A 19,303-nucleotide genomic window follows, 5' to 3' on the forward strand; every position below is an offset into this window, starting at 1 on the left:
CCTCCCTCGCAGGTGGGCAGCGTGCTGAGCAGACCGCTGCGGCGTGTCAGTTGTCTGGCGGGGCCTTCGGCAGTGAGATGAGCTGCCACCCCACGCCGACGGGCCGTGGCAGGCGGGGCTGCCTGCGCCACTTGTGATGCCGGAGCTGCCCGGATATTGCATTAAGGGCGGAAATTACCGAGGCAGCCCTGTTCCCAGGCGCCGTTCCACGGCGGCAGCCAAACAGATTTCTCCTCGAAAAATCAGCAGCCGCGATCGACCGAGAGTCCGCGCTGCGCTGTCCCCAGGAGGGGGCAGCGCCAGCCTGTTGCTATGGCGATGGCACGGTGCCGGCTCACATCGTACAGTCACCGCTTTTTGGAACCTGTCTGTACAATAGTGTCTTGTAAGCTTTGAGCCATTCGATGCTTTTTAACACCAGCAACTTTAATTGAAGACAGTCGATTACCATTACGCTTGGAGTTGAAGAAGTCACGAAAAATAGAACATGGGAACGTTAACAATTTCAGTTGTCGGCACGTTGCAGCCTCCATGTCACAAAAAACTTCATATCTTTAGATTATATTTAATATTTTGTGATTAAACCCCATTTTACGCACTTTTGAAAAACAAAAGGTCAACAACTGCATTCCGATACGGTCAATCTTTCACTTTCACTAACAAAAACATTTTAAGTTGACGGAATCACAACATCAGTGAGGCCTGAGACATGTGAAAAGCTCATTTCCAAAAGCCACCAAATCCGAAAAATTAAAAGTGGGTTAACAGGTGGCACCACTTACCTACTTAATAAGAACTGTTACTTAAGTCAAAACGTAGTGTGTCCTTTATATATTTCCCCTCAAGACCTGCTGTTCATGGCGGAGAGTACCAAACGCAGTCTTATGTCGTTTTCAAGAAATACCGAAACGCAGCAGCCAATCTTTGCTGTTCTTGCTAATGACGTCACACACAACATACATTGTGCGTTTTAAGGACGAGTCTGGCGTTTTTTAAGTTCATTGCCAATTTTTAATTGAGTTGTGCTCCATGATATATCAGATGAATATTGTGAATCACCAATAGAAACTCCAGAATAATTATAAAAATATTAACCCAATTTTCTGCCAAAAGGTATCAAACCCATTTTTATTTATGCACTAACAATTAAACGAATAAACATTTAACAGACATTTGGCGTGTTGTCTCTCAACACCTGTCTGAATATAACAACAAAGCTACAAAACATATTCTAATGCTATTGTGGTTGTTAAACTTTTTTGCCTATCCTATTTGAAATATATAACGCAGAGCAAGGAATCAGCGATCATAAAGCGGTTACAGCATCGGTGATTTCGGCCGCGAACAGAAAAATTAAAAAAGGTAGGAAGATTTTTCTGTGTAGCAGACGTGAAAAAAAGCATATTTCACAGTACTCGACGGCTCAACACAAAAGTTTTATCTGAAGTACAGATAGTGTTGAGGATCAGTGGACAAAGTTCAAAACAATCGTACAATATGCTTTAGATGAGTATGTGCCAAGCAAGATCGTAAGAGATGGAAAAGAGCCACTGTGGTACAACAACCGAGCTAGAAAACTGCTACGGAAGCAAAGGGAACTTCACGGCAAACATAAACATAGCCAAAGCCTTACAGACAAACAAAAATTACACGAAGCGAAATGTAGTGTGAGGAGGGCTATGCGAGAGGCCTTGAACGAATTCGAAAGTAAAGTTCTATGTACTGACTTGGCAGAAAATCCTAAGAGATTCTGGTCTTATCTCAAAGCGATAGGTCGATCAAAACAAAATGTCCGGGCACTCTGTGACCAAAATGGTACTGAAACAGAGGATGACAGACCAAAGGCCGAAATGATAAATGTCTTTTTCCAAAGCTGTTTCACAGAGGAAGACTGCACTGTAATTCCTTCTCTAGGTTGTCGCACATATGACAAAATAGTAGATATCGAAATGGGTTACAGAGGGAGGAAAGGCCGCTGGACATAATGGGATACTAGTTCGATTTTACACAGAGTACGTGAAGGAACTAGCTCCCCCCCCCCCCCCCCCTACTTAAAGCGGAGTACCGTTCTCTAGAAGAGCGAAGCGTTCCAAAAGATTGGAAAAGGGCACAGGTCATTCACGTTTTCAAGAAGAGACGTCGAATAGATGTACATAACTATAGATTATCTCTATAACGTCGATCAGTTGTAGAATTTTGGAACACGTATTATGTTCGAGTATAATGATTTTCGTGGAGAATAGAAATTTACTCTGTAGGAATCTGCATGGGTTTCTAAAAAGACGATCGTGTTAAACCCAGCTCGCGCTATTCGCCCACAAGATTCAGAGGGCCATAGGCACGGGTTCCCGGGTAGATGCCGTGTTTCTTGACTTCCCCAATGTGTTTGATACAGTTCCCCACAGTCGTTTAATGAACAAAGTAAGAGCATATAGACTATCAGACCAATTGTGTGATTGCACTGAAGAGTTCCTAGATAACAAAACGCAGCATGTCATTCTCAATGGAGAGAAATGTACTGAAGTAAGAATTATTTCAGGTGTGCCCCAGGGGAGTGTCGTAGAACCGTTGCTATTGACAGTATACCGGGTGGTCCATTGATCGTGACCAGGCCAAATATCTCACGAAATAAGCGTCAAACGAAAAAAACTATAAAAAACGAAACCTCTCTAGCTTGAAGGGGGAAACCAGATGGCGCTATGATTGGCCTTCTAGATAGCGAGGCCATAGGCCAAACGGATATCAACTGCGTTTTTTTTTAAAATATGAATCCCCATTTTTATTACAGATTCATGTAGTACGTAAAGAAATATGAATGTTTTAGTTGGACCACTTTTTTCGCTTTGTGATAGATGGCGCTGTAATAGTCACAAACTTATGTCTCCCAATTTTAGACGAACAATTGGTAACAGGTAGGTTTTTTTAATTAAAATACAGAACGTAGGTACGTTTGAACATTTTATTTCGCTTGTTCTAATGTGATACATGTACCTTCATGAACTTATCATTTCTGAGAACGCATGCTGTTACAGCGTGATTACCTGTCGATATCACATTAATGCAATAAATACTCAAAATTATGTCCGTCAAACTAATTCATTTGGCAATACGTGTAACGACATTCCTCTCAACAGCGAGTAGTTCGCCTTCCGTGATGTTCGCACATGCATTGACAATGCGCTGACGCATGTTGTTAGGCGTTGTCGGTGGACCACGGTAGCAAATGTCCTTCAACTTTCCCCACAGAAAGAAATCCGAGGACGTCAGATCCGGTGAACGTGCTGGTGATAGTATGGTGTTTCGACGACCAATCCACCTGTCATGAAATATCCTATTCAATACCGCTTCAACCGCACGCGAGCTATATGCCGAACATCCATCATGTTGGAAGTACATTGCCATTCCCTCATGCAATGAAACATCTTGTAGTAACTTCGCTAGAACACTACGTAGGAAATCAGCATACATTGCACCATTTACATTGCAATCGATAAAATGGGGGCCGATTATCCTTCTCCCATAATGCCGCACCATACATTAACCCGCCAAGGTCGCTGATGTTCCACTTGTCGCACCCATCGTGGATTTTCCGTTGCCCAATAATGCATATTATGCCGATTTACGTTACCGCTGTTGGTGAATGACGCTTCGTCGCTAAATAGAACGCGTGCAAAAAAAATCTGCCGTCGTCTCGTAATTTCTCTTGTGCCCAGTGGAAGAACTGTACACGACGTTCAAAGTCGTCGCCATGCAATTCCTGATGCATAGAAATATGGTACGAGTGCAATCGATGTTGATGTAGCATTCTCAACACCAACGATTTTGAGGTTCCCGATTCTCGAGCAGTCTGTCTGCTACTGATGTGCGGATTAGGCTAACAACTGTTGACGGGTTTGTTCCCGGTACGACCTCTCGTAAAACTACAATGAATGTGTCGGGTTCCCGGCCAATTCGCCCCCATGCCCCAGAGTGGAAGGCTGGCGCGCTACCACAGAGTGAGCGGGCCGTCTTGGGATACATCGCGATCTCTGGCAGTCACAGCAGTCGCGGTCATGCGTTGTCCAGAGCATCCAGCAACGGAGCAGCCCCGCAGGCAGTCGGAGCGCATAGTTTAAAAATTGTGCGTTGTCAACCTGAGCAACATGAGCAATTTTGGTTCCCACTAGCATTAGCTATCCAGGGTTAAAATTTCGTGACACAATTTTTCTCCACCCCGTTTATAAACGTAAATTTATTGACTTTTGGTGCTAGGCAGACCATGGCCGAAATTATGGAAAAACAACTCATTTATTCCCTGCAGTGCGACTCGAACTGGCCCAGAGAGCTACCGAAGCAGGAAACAGATGCAACATTGTCGGGTTGTGAAAACCGTTATATTAGGGGCGATAAGAAAGTTCTTTTCTGAGGTCGTTGCTGCAGTGTATATGCAGTGTAGGCCGACTCTGTTGCTGATATATAAACACCGACATGTAGGAAGGGATCAGTGCGGCATTCATGTCATTCTGACGTGCATACGGTGAGTGTAGAAACGTTAACTATTGCGACATTATTATCAAACCCTTCCAGACAGGACCAAAGTACTGTTATTCTCTTCTTGGATGCCGAAGGACAAACCCCAGTAGACATCCATCGGTGAATGAACAATGTCTAGCAGACAGCAAACTCGTCGTCAGTCGCTTGCACTACCTGTCTGTGAATTGTGTAAATCTTGTTCTGTGTGTGATGGTATTTACCTATTCGGTTATCGTATTTCCTGAAGCGGAAATTGGGAACCATCCGAACATTTACCTGTTCGAGTGTGAGAAACAGCTTAGCAACCAGTACACAAACCCCGGTCGGTACCTCGCTGCTCGGTTTCGACCCTGGTGTGTCTCACCTTCCAGCCTCGAAAGATAGCGCACTACTCGTTACGCTATGCGAGCGACGTCTCACTCGCAGACGATGACTCGTTTATTCTGTCAGTTGTTTAAACTAGATCCGACACAACCATATCTCTCGAAGAAGACCAGTTCTGTGTGATAAAACCTGCTCTGTTTCCAAAAACTTGGCCATTTTTCTTGCGATATTATCAGTAATAGAAGGAAATACCAAGAGCAAGTAGGATTCGCGGTTTGAGCGTTCTGTAGAAACTTAATTATGTATACAGACAGTTCATCCATCCCGGGAATAGAGGATCCCGACGATTTTTGCCCATTATCGACATGGTTTGGTAACAGACGGTCAGACGGAGTGTCGGATAACAAGTCACGAAAGAAATGTCATTTTTCGTGTCATCAAATCAACAATTTTCGGATTTTTTCCTTTACATATACTGTGAACCCGTGCTTCTTGACAGATTTCATGATTCTAGGTCAAAGGCAAATACGCCACAGGTTTTGATGAGTGACTTTCCGAGTATCAAAATATATGGCATACATGATCGTATCTTTTGATTTTATTTACTGAGAGGCTTAAATTTTTTACACCGCCAACATACACTAGAACTTATTACGTGATCCAAAGTTCAACTTGATACATCTACACGTTCCTGACGAAAAAAGGTCTTAACAGACGGACTGACGGGAGAAAAATACAAGAAACTATTTTTTGTCATATAATTATAAATTAAACGTTTTAGGATTTTTTTAATTTACTTGTATTGTAAAACCTTGCCTCTTGCCAAATAACGTGACTTTATGCCGATGGGAAGGTTTTGATGTGTGAGAGTGCGGCTATCAAAATATTTCACACAAAGGGCTATATCTTTTGAGTAATTGAATTGATTTACAAGCCTAAGTTTGCTACACCACCAAGGGACGGTAGACCTTAGTATGTGACATAAATGTCAAGTTGACACCTCAACCCATTCCTGAGAAAAGGAGGTATTATAGTCAGACGGACAAACGGACGGTCAGACAGACAGATAACTAACTAATTGATCCAGTAAGGGTTCCGTTTTTATCGACTGAGCTATGGCGGCTAAAAATGGTGCCTATTAACGCTTTTTCATAGAGACTGCAGACCCAGCCCACTCAGCGTCGTTCGCTCCTGCTGTAATCTGCAAACAATTGATGTAAACTACTGCCCATTAAAATTGCTACACCAAGAAGAAATGCAGATGATAAACGGGTATTCATTGGAGAAATACATTATACTAGAATGACATGTGATTACATTTTCACGCAATTTGGGTGACCTGAGAAATCAGTACCCAGAACAACCACCTCTGGCCGTAATAACGGTCTTCATGCGCCTGAGCATTGAGTCATACAGAGCTTGGATGGCGTGCACAGGTACAGACAGCTGTCCATGCAGCTTCAACACAATACCACAGTTCGTCAAAAGTAATCACTGGCGTATTGTGACGAACAAGTTGCTCGACCACTATTAACCAGACGTTTTCAATTGGTGAGAGATCTGGAGAATGTGCCGACCAGGGGAGCAGTCGAACATTTTCTGTATCCAGAACGGCCCGTACAGGACCTGCAAGATGCGGTAGTGCATTATCCTGCTGAAATGTAGGCTTTCGCCGGGATCGAATGAAGGGTAGAGCCACGGGTCGTAACACATCTGAAATGTAACGTCCACCGTTCAAAGTGCCGTCAATGCGAACAAGAGGTGACCGAGACGTGTAACCATTGGCGCCCCATATCATCACGCCGGGTGATTGCCAGTATGTCGATGACGAATACACGCTTCCAACGTGCGTTCACAGCGATGTATCCAATCACGGATGCGACCATCATGATGCTGTAAAGAGAACCTGAATTCATCCGAAAGAATGACGATTTGCCCTTCGTGCACCCAGGTTCGTCGTTGAGTACACCATCGCAGGCGCTCCTGTCTGAGATGCAGCGTCAAGGGTAACCGTAGCCATGGTCTCCGAGCTGATAGTCCATGCTGCTGGAAACGTCGTCGAACTGTTCGTGCAGATGGTTGTTGTATTGAAAACGTCCGCATCTGTTGACTAAGGGATCGAGACGTGGCTGCACGATCCGTTACAGCCATGCGGATAAGATGCCTGTCATCTCGGCTGCTAGTGATAGGAGACCGTTGTGATCTATCACGGCGTTCCGTATTACCCTCCTGAACCCACCGATCGCCTAACAGTCATTGAATCGCGACCAACACGAGCAGCAGTATCGTGATACGATAAACCGCAGTCGCTATAGGCTACAATCCGACCTTTATCATAGACGGAAACGTGATGGTACGCAGTTTTCCTCTTTACACGAGGCATCACAACAACGTTTCACTAGGCATCGCCGTTCAACTGCTAATTGTCTATGAGAAATCGGTTGGAAACTTTCCTCATGTCAGCACGTTCTAGGTGTCGGCACCGGCGCCAACCTTGTGTGTATTCCCTGAAAAGCTAATCGTTTGCATATTACAGCATCTTCTTCCTCTCGGTTAAATATCACGTCTGTAGCACGTCATCTTTGTGGTGTAGCAGTTTTAATGGCCAGTAGTGTAGCTTTAACATTTGGCTTGCGGCTTCTCTCACCTTTTCCGTAAACAGTGTCATCCCTTTCTCCTTCTCATGGTGTTATCCTTTTTCATTTCCACTGTCCCGTAATGGAGTTGGCATGTTAATTTGTGGATTTAACAATGAAAGTGATAGAGGCTGGGTTGTTGCCCTTCCTGTCCGCAACCCTTATCCTCTCCCCTACCCTTGCCTTTCCTTCCCTTCCCCTTAATAGGGACGCACGGCCTCAACGTCCCCCCCCCCCTTTCAACACACCCTCACCCCTCGCTATAGAATTTGTGTACCCATTTTGTCCGCGCCTAGTGTTATCTCAAGTGAGGACGTGCGAAATGTTTGCAAATCGTCTAAATGAGGCGGGAAGTGGGTAGTAGGTCAGTACTTTCCTAGCTTGGATTGGTAAACCGCGTAAAAGCCACATCTAGTCTGACAGGTACAACGGCCTCGCCGTTAACCCTCGTATTTGATCTGAGACCGGCGCGCCACTGCCGACAGCGGCATGCTAACGCGCAGGTTTCTCCTACTCACCGCATCACATTTAACTACGTTAAGAGTCCGCCATTGTAGTTGCTAGGGAAGACCTTTTGCCACAATCTGTCTGCGATGTATCAGCACGCACTGCTTTGAGCTGAAGCGTGGCTGTACATACGGTAGTCACGTGACCACGTTAGTTTCCGGCTACGGCCTTGTCGATTAATAGGGGCGCAAGGCCAAATATCGTGTACTGTTGTTTTAAATCACTCGACATAGATGTGACCTGTGCCCCTGCGTCGCTACGCAGTACGGCAACGTTGGACAACGGCAGATCCACCGTCAATTACGTCAAATATGCGTCCGCAGCCGCACCGCCAATCAGCCCGCAATTGAGTTGGTGGTTTCCGCCTTAATCCCGCTTTCACCGTTCCTGCCGGGCCACGAAACGCAGCCAACACAGACCTCAGCGTCAGTAGCGTTTATGCAAACTGCGCTGCATTTACCACCCGGACGATAATGCGATCCCTTGCGCGTCGCGTGAATTCGCGATTCTGGCACAAAGAGACTTGTGCATCTGCTGCAGGTTCCTAGGGCATATTCGTAGCTAGCCCGCCCGTCTAACCGTGCGATCTAATGCGCTACTTCCCAAGCGCGCAGGTGTGCCGGTCCCCGACACGATCCGCCCGGCGGATTAGTGTCGAAATGCTAATTAAATCAAGACACTAAGCTGTCGCCAGGCGTTAATATACATCAACGGGGACAGTTGAAAATGTGTGCCCCAACCGGGACCCGAACCCGGGATCTCCTGCTTACATGGCAGACGCTCTACCCATCTGAGCCACTGAGGGCACAGAGGATAGTGCGACTGCAGATCTTTATCCCTTGCACGCCCTCCGTGAGACCCACATTCCCAACTTACTGTCCACTCACTACATTCATAGTGCCCCTGCCCATTACACTCATTACTCACGCAGACAATCTTACCAAGTCCCGTAAGAGTTCGGTAACTGCGTGTGCATCCAGCACAGAAGGAGGAGGTCAAAGGCCGGATAACCTTAACTACATTACTGGCAATTAAAATTGCTACACAAAGAAGAAATGCAGATGATAAACGGGTATTTATTGGAGAAATACATTATACTAGAATGACATGTGATTACATTTTCACGTAATTTGGATACATAGATCCTGAGAAAGCAGTACCCAGAACAACAACCTCTGGCCGTAATGACGGCCTTGATACGCCTCTGTATTGAGTGAAACTGAGCTTGGATGGCGTGTACAGGCAAAGCTGCCCATGCAGCTTCAACACGATACCACAGTTCAGCACAAGTAGTGACTGGCGTAATGTGACGAGCCAGTTGCTCGGCCACCATTGATCAGACATTTTCAATTGGTGTGAGATCTGGAGAATGTGCTGACCAGGGCAGCAGTCGAACATTTTCTGTATCCAGAAAGGCCCGTACAGGACCTGCAACATGCGGTCGTGCATTATCCTGCTGAAATGTAGGGTTTCACGGGGATCGAATGAAGGGTAGAGCCACGGGTCGTAAAACATCTGAAATGTAACGTCCACTGTTCAAAGTGCCGTCAGTACGAACAAGAGGTCACCGAGACGTGTAACCAATGGCACCCCACACCAATACGCCGGGTAATACGCCAGTATGTCGATGACGAATACACGCTTCCAATGTGCGTTCACCGCGATGTCGCCAAACACGGATGCGACCATCATGATGCTGTAAACAGAACCTGGATTCATCCGAAAAATGACGTTTTGCCATTCGTGCACCCAGCTGCTCCTGCCTGTGATGCAGCGTTAACGGTAACGGCAGAAATGGTGTCCGAGCTGATAGTCCATGCTGCTGAAAACTTCGTCGAACTGTTCGTGCAGATGGTTGTTGTCTCGCAAACGTCCGCATATGTTGACTCAAGGATCGAGACAAGGCTGCACGATCCGTCTCAGCTATGCGGATTAGATGCATGTAATCTCGACTGCTAGTGATACGAGGCCGTTGGGATCCGGCATGCCGTTCCGTATTACCCTCTTAAACCTACCGATTCCATATTCTGCTAACAGTCAGTGGATCTCGACCAACGCGAGCAGAAATGTCGCGATCCGATAAACCGCAATCGCGATAGGCTACAATACGACTTTTATCAATTTCGGGAACGTGATGGTACGCATTTCTCCTCCTTACATGAGGCATGACAACGACGTTTCACCAGACAACGCCTGTCAACTGCTGTTTATGTGTGAGAAATCGGTTGGAAACTTTCCTCGTGTCAGCACGTTGTAGGTGTCGGCACCGGCGCCAACCTCGTGTGAATGCTCTGAAAAGCTACTCATTTGCATATCACAGTATCTTCTTCCTGTTGGTTAAATTTCGCTTCTGTAGCACGTCATCTTCGTGGTGTAGCAATTTTAATCGCCAGTAGTGTATATATGAAGACGGTATATGTTCTTTCGGACATGTCCGAAAGAATAGATACCGTCTTCATATAAGATTAGTGTCGTGGTTCGAGGTTCCGGCCAGCCTGTAGATGGTTTTTAAGGCAGTTGTACATCTACCTCGACGAATGCGGGCTGGTTCCCCTCATTTAATTACATTATGTTGGCGATTGCTGCGCAAATACTATCTCCACGTATGCGTACACCGTAATTACTTTACCACGAAAACATTTGTGGTTACACTCGTCAGGTATGATACGTTCCCGGGGAGGGGAAGGGGGGGGGGGCTCCACTGGGGGCCGAACCGCACAATAACCCTGGGTTCGGTGTGGGGCGGTGGTGGGGTGGGTGGACTGCTGTGGCCTGTTGTGGGATTGTGAACCACTGAGGGCTTCGGCGGGACGAAGCCCCTCCGTAGTTCCTAGGACCCCGGTTTAATACACAACACACACAATACTGTAAGTTCAAACGCCGTGACGTTTTGAACGGAGTACAAAATTAACGCAGCAGGCAATAAAGAATGTCTTTATCAAACTTGTGTTAACAACATACGAGGTATGTCAGGAAAGTAGCGAGACTGACAACGTTGCGAGAGTTATGGCAACGCTGTGTCATTCTACTTGTGCAGACCGGAGTGTTCATCCCTTCCAGGTGCTCAGTCCGAGTTTCAGCTCCGTACAGCCATCACGTGATTTCTGAGAGCGCCATCAATTTAGATGTATTTTCTTTGTGTATTACGAAATGGAACGGCGGTATTTAGGGCGACGTAAATGTCATCAAAATTTTTGTTAAAATTGGGAAATCCGCGAGTGTGGCCTTCTAAGAGTTGAAACAGGCCTATGGGGAACGTTCCGTATCAAGAGCACAAGCTTTTCTCTGGCACGAATAAATTTTGGGAGGCCGATACCACGTTGAAGATAACCTTGCAAAGGGACAACTACAGCAACGAAAACTGATAAAAACGTCGAACGTGTTCGTGCCCCTGCGAGATCAGACCGACCAACGCATAGCAAGAGGATGAAGGAGACGTGTTAAACTTAAAGGCTCAGAAACAGGCTGAATCGAATGCGACCTGACGTTACAGACTATTGGACGCTGTTTCCTGACAACACCCCACGTCACACGGTCACTTCCAGCACGAAATTTTCAATCTCGGAAGGCGTTCCTTTTCTTCCACAGCATCCCTGTTCTCCATACCCGAGTCCTTGTGACTTCTTCCTTTCCCCGAAATTGAAGCCTTTCAGCGCTGCTGCCAAGACTTGCCATTGTTGGTGGGGAGGCTTGCGTGCCTAAGCGATACAGATAACCGTACCGTTGGTGCAACCACAACGGAGGCCAGAGAAACGTGTGGTTCCTGAAGAGGGATAGCAGGCTTTTCAGTAGTTGCAGGGCAACAGTCTGGATGACTGACTGATCTGGCCTTGTAACAATAACCAAAACGGCCTTGCTGTGCTGGTACTGCGAGCGGCTGAAAGCAAGGGGAAACTACAGACGTAATTTTTCCCGAGGGCATGCAGCTTTACTGTATGGATAAATGGTGACGGCGTCCTCTTGGGTAAAATATTCCGGAAGTAAAATAGTCCCCCACTCGGATCTCCGGGCGGGGACTACTCAAGAGGATGTCGTTATCAGGAGAAAGAAAACTGGCGTTCTACGGATCGGAGCGTGGAATGTCAGATCACTTAACCGGGCAGGTAGGTTAGAAAATTTAAAAAGGGAAATGGATAGGTTAAAGTTAGATATCGTGGGAATCAGTGAAGTTCGGTGGCAGGAGGAACAAAACTTCTGGTCAGGTGACTATTGGGTTATAAACACAAAATCAATTAGGGGTAATGCAGGAGTAGGTTTAATAATGAATAGAAAAATAGGAATGCGGGTAAGCTACTACAAACAGCATAGTGAACGCATTATTGTGGGCAAGATAGCTACGAATCCCACACCTACTACAGTAGCACAAGTTTATATGCCAACTAGCTCTGCAGAAGACGAAGAAATTGAAGAAATGTATGATGAAATAATAGAAATTATTCAGCTAGTGAAGGGTGATGATAATTTAATAGTCATGGGTGACTATTAAAGGAAAAGGCAGAGAAGGAAACGTAGTAGGTGAATATGGATTGGGGAAGAGAAATGAAAGAGGAAGCCGCCTGGTAGAATTTTGCACAGAGCACAACTTAATCATAGCTAACACTTGGTTCAAGAATCATAAAAGAAGGCTGTATACATGGAAGAAGCCTGGAGATACTGACAGGTTTCAGATAAATTATGTAATGGTAAGACAGAGATTTAGGAACCAGGTTTTAAATTGTAAGACATTTCCAGGGGCAGATGTGGACTCTGACCACATTCTATTGGTTATGACCTGTAGATTAAAACTGAAGAAACTGCAAAAAGGTGGGAATTTAAGGAGATGGGACCTGGATAAACTGAAAGAAGCAGAGGTTGTAAAGAGTTTCAGGGAGAGCATAAGGGAACAATTGTCAGGAATGGGGGAAAGAAATACAGCAGAAAAAGAATGGGTAGCTTTGAGGGATGAACTAGTGAAGGCATCAGAGGATCAAGTAGGTAAAAAGACGAGGGCTAGTAGAAATCCTTGGGCAACAGAAGAAATATTGAATTTAACTGATGAAAAGAGAAAATATAAAAATGCAGTACATGAAGCAGGCAAAAAGGAATACAAATGGGAGTTACGATACTGCGTGAAGAGTTTGACAGAGCACTGAAAGACCTGAGTCGAAACAAGGCCCCGGGAGTAGACAACATTCCATTGGAACTACTGACAGCTTGGGAGAGCCAGTCCTGACAAACCTCTACCATCTGGTGAGAAAGATGTATGAGACAGGCGAAAATCCCTCAGCCTTCAAGAAGAATAAAATAACTCCAATCCCAAAGAAAACAGGTGTTGACAGATGTGAAAATTATCGAACTATCAGTTTAAAAAGTCACAGCTGCAAAATAATTACGCGAATTCTTTACAGACGAATGGAAAAACTAGTAGAAGCCGACCTCGGGGAAGATCAGTTCGGATTCCGTAGAAATGTGGGAACACGTGAGGCAATACTGACCCTACGACTTATCTTAGAGGCTAGATAAAGGAAGGGCAAACCTACGTTTCTAGCATTTGTAGACTTAGAGAAAGCTTTTGACAACGTTGATGGAATACTTTCTTTCAAATTCTAAAGGTGGCAGGGGTAAAATACAGGGAGCGAAAGGCTATTTACAATTTGTACAGAAACCATATGGCAGTTATTAGAGTCGAGGGACATGAAAGGGAAGCAGTGGTTGGGAACGGAGTGAGACAGGGTTGCAGTCTCTCCCCGATGTTATTCAATCTGTATATTGAGCAAGCAGTGAACAAAACAAAAGAAAAATTCGGAGTAGGTATTAAAATCCATGGAGAAGAAATAAAAACTTTGAGGTTTGCCTATGACTTCGTAATTCTGTCAGAGACAGCAAAGGACTTGGAAGAGAAGTTGAACGGAATGGACAGCGTCTTGAAAGGAGGGTATAAGATGAACATCAACAAAAGCAAAACGATGATAATGGAATGTAGTCGACTTAAGTCGACTGATGCTGAGGAATTAGATTAGGAAATGAGACATTTAAAGTAGTAAAGGAGTTTTGCTATTTGGGGAGCAAAATAACTGATGATGGTCGAAGTAGAGAGGATATAAAATGTAGACTGGCAATGGCAAGGAAAGTGTTTCTGAAGAAGAGAAATTTGTTAACATCGAATATAGATTTATGTATCAGGAAGTCGTTTCTGAAAGTACACTCCTGGAAATTGAAATAAGAACACCGTGAATTCATTGTCCCAGGAAGGGGAAACTTTATTGACACATTCCTGGGGTCAGATACATCACATGATCACACTAACAGAACCACAGGCACATAGACACAGGCAACAGAGCATGTACAATGTCGGCACTAGTACAGTGTATATCCACCTTTCGCAGCAATGCAGGCTGCTATTCTCCCATGGAGACGATCGTAGAGATGCTGGATGTAGTCCTGTGGAACGGCTTGCCATGCCATTTCCACCTGGCCCCTCAGTTGGACCAGCGTTCGTGCTGGACGTGCAGACCGCGTGAGACGACGCTTCATCCAGTCCCAAACATGCTCAATGGGAAACAGATTCGGAGATCTTGCTGGACAGGGTAGTTGACTTACACCTTCTAGAGCACGTTGGGTGGCACGGAATACATGCGGACGTGCATTGTCCTGTTGGAACAGCAAGTTCCCTTGCCGGTCTAGGAATGGTAGAACGATGGGTTCGATGACGGTTTGGATGTACCGTGCACTACTCAGTGTCCCCTCGACGATCACCAGAGGTGTACGGCCAGTGTAGGAGATCGCTCCCCACACCATGATGCCGGGTGTTGGCCCTGTGTTCCTCGGTCGTATGCAGTCCTGATTGTGGCGCTCACCTGCACGGCGCCAAACACGCATACGACCATCATTGGCACCAAGGCAGAAGCGACTCTCATCGCTGAAGACGACACGTCTCCATTTGTCTCTCCATTCACGCCTGTCGCGACACCACTGGAGGCGGGCTGCACGATGTTGGGGCGTGAGCAGAAGACGGCCTAACGGTGTGCGGGACCGTACCCCAGCTTCATGGAGACGGTTGCGAATGGTCCTCGCCGATACCCCAGGAGCAACAGTGTCCCTAATTTGCCGGGAAGTGGCGGTGCGGTCCCCTACGGCACTGCGTAGGATCCTACGGTCTTGGCGTGCATCCGTGCGTCGCTGCGGTCCGGTCCCAGGTCGACGTGCACGTGCACCTTCCGCAGACCACTGGCGACAACATCGATGTACTGTGGAGACCACACGCCCCACGTGTTGAGCAATTCGGCGGTACGTCCACCCGGCCTCCCGCATGCCCACTATACGCCCTCGCTCAAAGTCCGTCAACTGCACATACGGTTCACGTCCACGCTGTCGCGGCATGCTACCAGTGTTAAAGACTGCGATGGAGCTCCGTATGCCACGGCAAACTGGCTGACACTGACGGCGGCGGTGCACAAATGCTGCGCAGCTAGCGCCATTCGACGGCCAACACCGCTGTTGCTGGTGTGTCCGCTGTGCCGTGCGTGTGATCATTGCTTGTACAGCCCTCTCGCAGTGTCCGGAGCAAGTATGGTGGGTCTGACACACCGGTGTCAATGTGTTCTTTTTTCCATTTCCAGGAGTGTATTTGTTTGGAGTGTAGACATATATGGAAGTGAAACATGGACGATAACTAGTTTGGACAAGAAGAGAATAGAAGCTTTCGAAATGTGGTGTACAGAAGAATGCTGAAGATTAGATGGGTGGATCACATAACTAATGAGGAAGTATTGAATAGGTTTGCGGAGAAGAGAAGTTTGTGGCACAACTTGACCAGAAGAAGGGATCGGTTGGTAGGACGTGTTCTGAGGCATCGAGGGATCACCAATTTTGCATTGGAGGGCAGCGTGGAGGGTAAAAATCGTAGGGGGAGACCAAGAGATGAATAAACTAAGCAGATTCAGAAGGATGTAGGTTGCAGTAGGCACTGGGAGATGAAGAAGCTTGCACAGGATAGAGTAGCATGGAGAGCTGCATCAAACCAGTTTCAGGACTGAAGACCACAACAACAACAACAACAACAACAACTCTAGGGGACTGATGACCTCAGAGGTTAAGTCCCATAGTACTTAGAGCCATTTGAACTATTTGCTACTTTGAAGAGGAAAATATTATTGTTCGAAAAAATAAAAACTTTGATAAATAAAAAGTCAGGCTCATTACTTTTCTCACACACCTCGTATGAAGCAGGGAGGTGTGTGTGTCAGTTGTTAGAATCGATGATTGTGAGAGGCTGCGCAGAACTGGAAGCAGGGAAAATTTTGGACCCAAGGGACACAAACGGTCGCTTGGGGCGCTAAGCTGGGAGGATCGACAGAGGCGTTCATCTGGAAAATTGGTATGCTAGATGCTTCACAATCAACAGCTCAAACTGACACTGGTCAAATACCCGACAGTAAAAGCAAAAACGTTCCAGTAAGCATGTATTCGCAAGCGAGCCGTTTGCAAGATAAGTGTCAGTGTGTGGCTACAAGATGCCACTGACTTCAGTGTCAAATATTGTCCTAGCTGGAATTTGTGCTCTGCTAGGTAGGAACTCAAAACACGATAGATGGATACACTCTTCAAACCTCCCTATACAAACCATACGCTTTGGAATCACAATGGGTATCGGGTTAACGTGTATTACAATGGTTGGTCAACAGATGGCAGAAGTCTCTTGAGGCACCGATGCACAAAGTGAGGCCATGGTGCAAACACAACTAACGTTCGAGCAGCGGAAAAGGATTCTCAGATCGTGTGGGAGGTTCGAGAACATCAGTGTAGTGCAAAGACATTGGAGGCAGGGATACAGAAGGGAACCGCAACCACTCGTTCAAAAATGGTTCAAATGGCTCTGAGCACTATGGGACTCAACTGCTGTGGTCATTAGTCCCCTAGAACTTAGAACTACTTAAACCTAACTAACCTAAGGACATCACACACATCCATGCCCGAGGCAGGATTCGAACCTGCGACCGTAGCAGTCGCACGGTTCCGGACTGCGCGCCTAGAACCGCGAGACCACCGCGGCCGGCACCACTCGTAAGCATCGTTCGCCTTCGCAATAAGTTCGGAACTGCTGCAACAATTAAGGATATGAATAAGGGAGGTCAGGCTGGCCATTCACGGTAACAAGTGAAAATCGTTCGGCTCACATATTGGATTGTTACACACATTGAATGAGAACGACCACTACAAAAGAAGTCAATGTAGTGAATGGTCCTCACGCAACTTGAGTATGATACTAATTATGTTTCCAAAGTAGTGTAGTTTGATTAGATATAGTCTAAATTTAACAAACATAATTTTATGTACTGGACCCCGCGCCGGCCGCGGTGGTCTAGCGGTTCAGGCGCTCAGTCCCGAACCGCGCGACTCCTACGGTGGCAGGTTCTAATCGTGCCTCGGGCATGGGTGTGTGTGATGTCCTTAAGTTAGTTAGGTTTAATTAGTTCTAAGTTCTAGGGGACTGATGACCACAGATGTTAAGTCCCATAGTGATCAGAGCCACTTGAACCATTTTTTTACTGGACACCGCGAAATCCACATGTTTATGTAGAGCGACTCAATACTCTTGGATTTCGTATCTGACGCGTGTTATCATCAATGGGACTGACTGCACCTTTCTTTTTCGAAGTTTCGATTACTGGCAGGGGCTACCTTGAGATGGAGGACTCATTAATTTTACTTTCCATTCGTGCTTTGTTTTGTGATGGAAGATGGCGCTCCACCTCGCTTTCAAAGGTATCTCCGCACGAATCTGTGCACTTGGTCGTTGATTTGGACAAAGGGGACCCATCGAGTTCCCCAGATATGACCCCACTTGATTTTCACTTTTAACGTACGCTCAAGAACGCTGTGCACAGTGGAAAGCCACGCACACTAGCAGAATTGCGCCATGAAATTGAAACTGACTGTCAAACAGTTCCTGTAGCTGCTCTGGAAGATGTGTCCTTGGATATATCGCATCGTCTAATTTTTGGACACAGATGGGTTTGCAGTTTGAACACTAATTGTAGCTGTTTCACTTTGAGTCACTGTAATGCTGATGATACCATATAATCCCATATTTATCCAAGTGTGTGTAAAATTTTTCATCTACCGTGTAGAATAGTTTAGATTAAAAATACATTTGCAGTATCTGGATTACTATTTCAAACTGAAGCCAATGGCATCTCGTACATGCATTCGCAATTACCTCATATGCGGATTTCTTGCGGACGCATCTTTACTGGAATAATCTTTCTTTTGTTACCGTATATTTCCACACTTTCGCTGTTTATTATATTCCAATGTGCTGAATGTTTGTAATTAAAATGCAGCCACTCACAGCGGTCCAGTACGGTCTGTAATTATCGTATGACAGTGAAACTTATTAAGACATTCTAATACGTTAATGCGAAACCGATCTACGCTGGGAAAAAGTTAGTCACAATATTGGCCACCGGATGCAAATCTGGTGCTGTCAGTGCAAAAAGACGTATAGAAACGTTTCCGTATGTAATGGGTTAGGAACGGGACGTGGGCAGAAAAGGTCAAACAAGTGAAAAAAGCATAATGTTGATATCATTATTACTAACTGTTACTTACACAATTTGTTTAGTATGAACGCAGAAGACGCCGACGAGATGCTGTACAGCGCCAGATTTGCACGCGGTGGCCAATATTCGAACTAATTATTTTCCAGCGTAAATTAGTCCCACATTAACGCATTCAGATATCAGTTTCGCAGCCATACAATAATTACAGCCCACATCGCAACTCCACGAGTAGCTGCACATCAATTATAACCACACGGTGTAATATAATAACAACATTTTAATTGTAATTATAGACAACTAGATAATAAATCAAATCTTGCTAACGACTGGTGTAAATATTTTCACCTGACGCCATCCCACTGTCGACGGCTGTATCAGTTTAAATTAGTTCTGTTAGCAGTAGTCAAATTTAGGTCCACCATGTGATTTTTCTTTCGTACCATACAAAAATTCCTGAAATTTTTCAGCTGCGTATATGACATTTTGATCACGTTTATCAGTTTTCTTCTACTTTCACGGAAAATTTCCTGAAATTTATCTTTGAGAGGCATTCAAAAGTAACTCAACAATTTTTCTTCTCGGCCAATTTTCATTGAAAAAAATCGGAATTTATTGGAGAACATCGTGGAACACTCCCGCTTCAATCTTCACAAGCCTAGCATATGAATTTCCGATAGGCGGCGGCGTCATACGTAGGCACATCAAAATATCATCTGTAACGCAGGTGCATACCAAGCAGAGAACTGTCATTTATTTATTTATTTATTTATTTATTTAATTTTT

At 45.6% G+C, this 19,303-nt stretch overlaps 1 protein-coding gene and 1 non-coding gene across 2 annotated transcripts in view; one reads left to right on the forward strand and one right to left on the reverse strand.

Annotated features, from left to right (window-relative positions):
* LOC126339596 (ras-related protein Rab-37) overlaps positions 1-19,303 on the forward strand; it is an 871,353-nt gene that overhangs the window by 734,180 nt on the left and 117,870 nt on the right. The window lies entirely within an intron of this gene.
* Trnat-ugu (transfer RNA threonine (anticodon UGU)) lies at positions 8,711-8,785 on the reverse strand. Its single transcript has one exon. It is a non-coding gene; the product is annotated as a tRNA-Thr (tRNA).

The sequence above is a fragment of the Schistocerca gregaria genome, chromosome 1 (assembly GCF_023897955.1).
Source record: "Schistocerca gregaria isolate iqSchGreg1 chromosome 1, iqSchGreg1.2, whole genome shotgun sequence".
Taxonomy (NCBI): domain Eukaryota; kingdom Metazoa; phylum Arthropoda; class Insecta; order Orthoptera; family Acrididae; genus Schistocerca; species Schistocerca gregaria.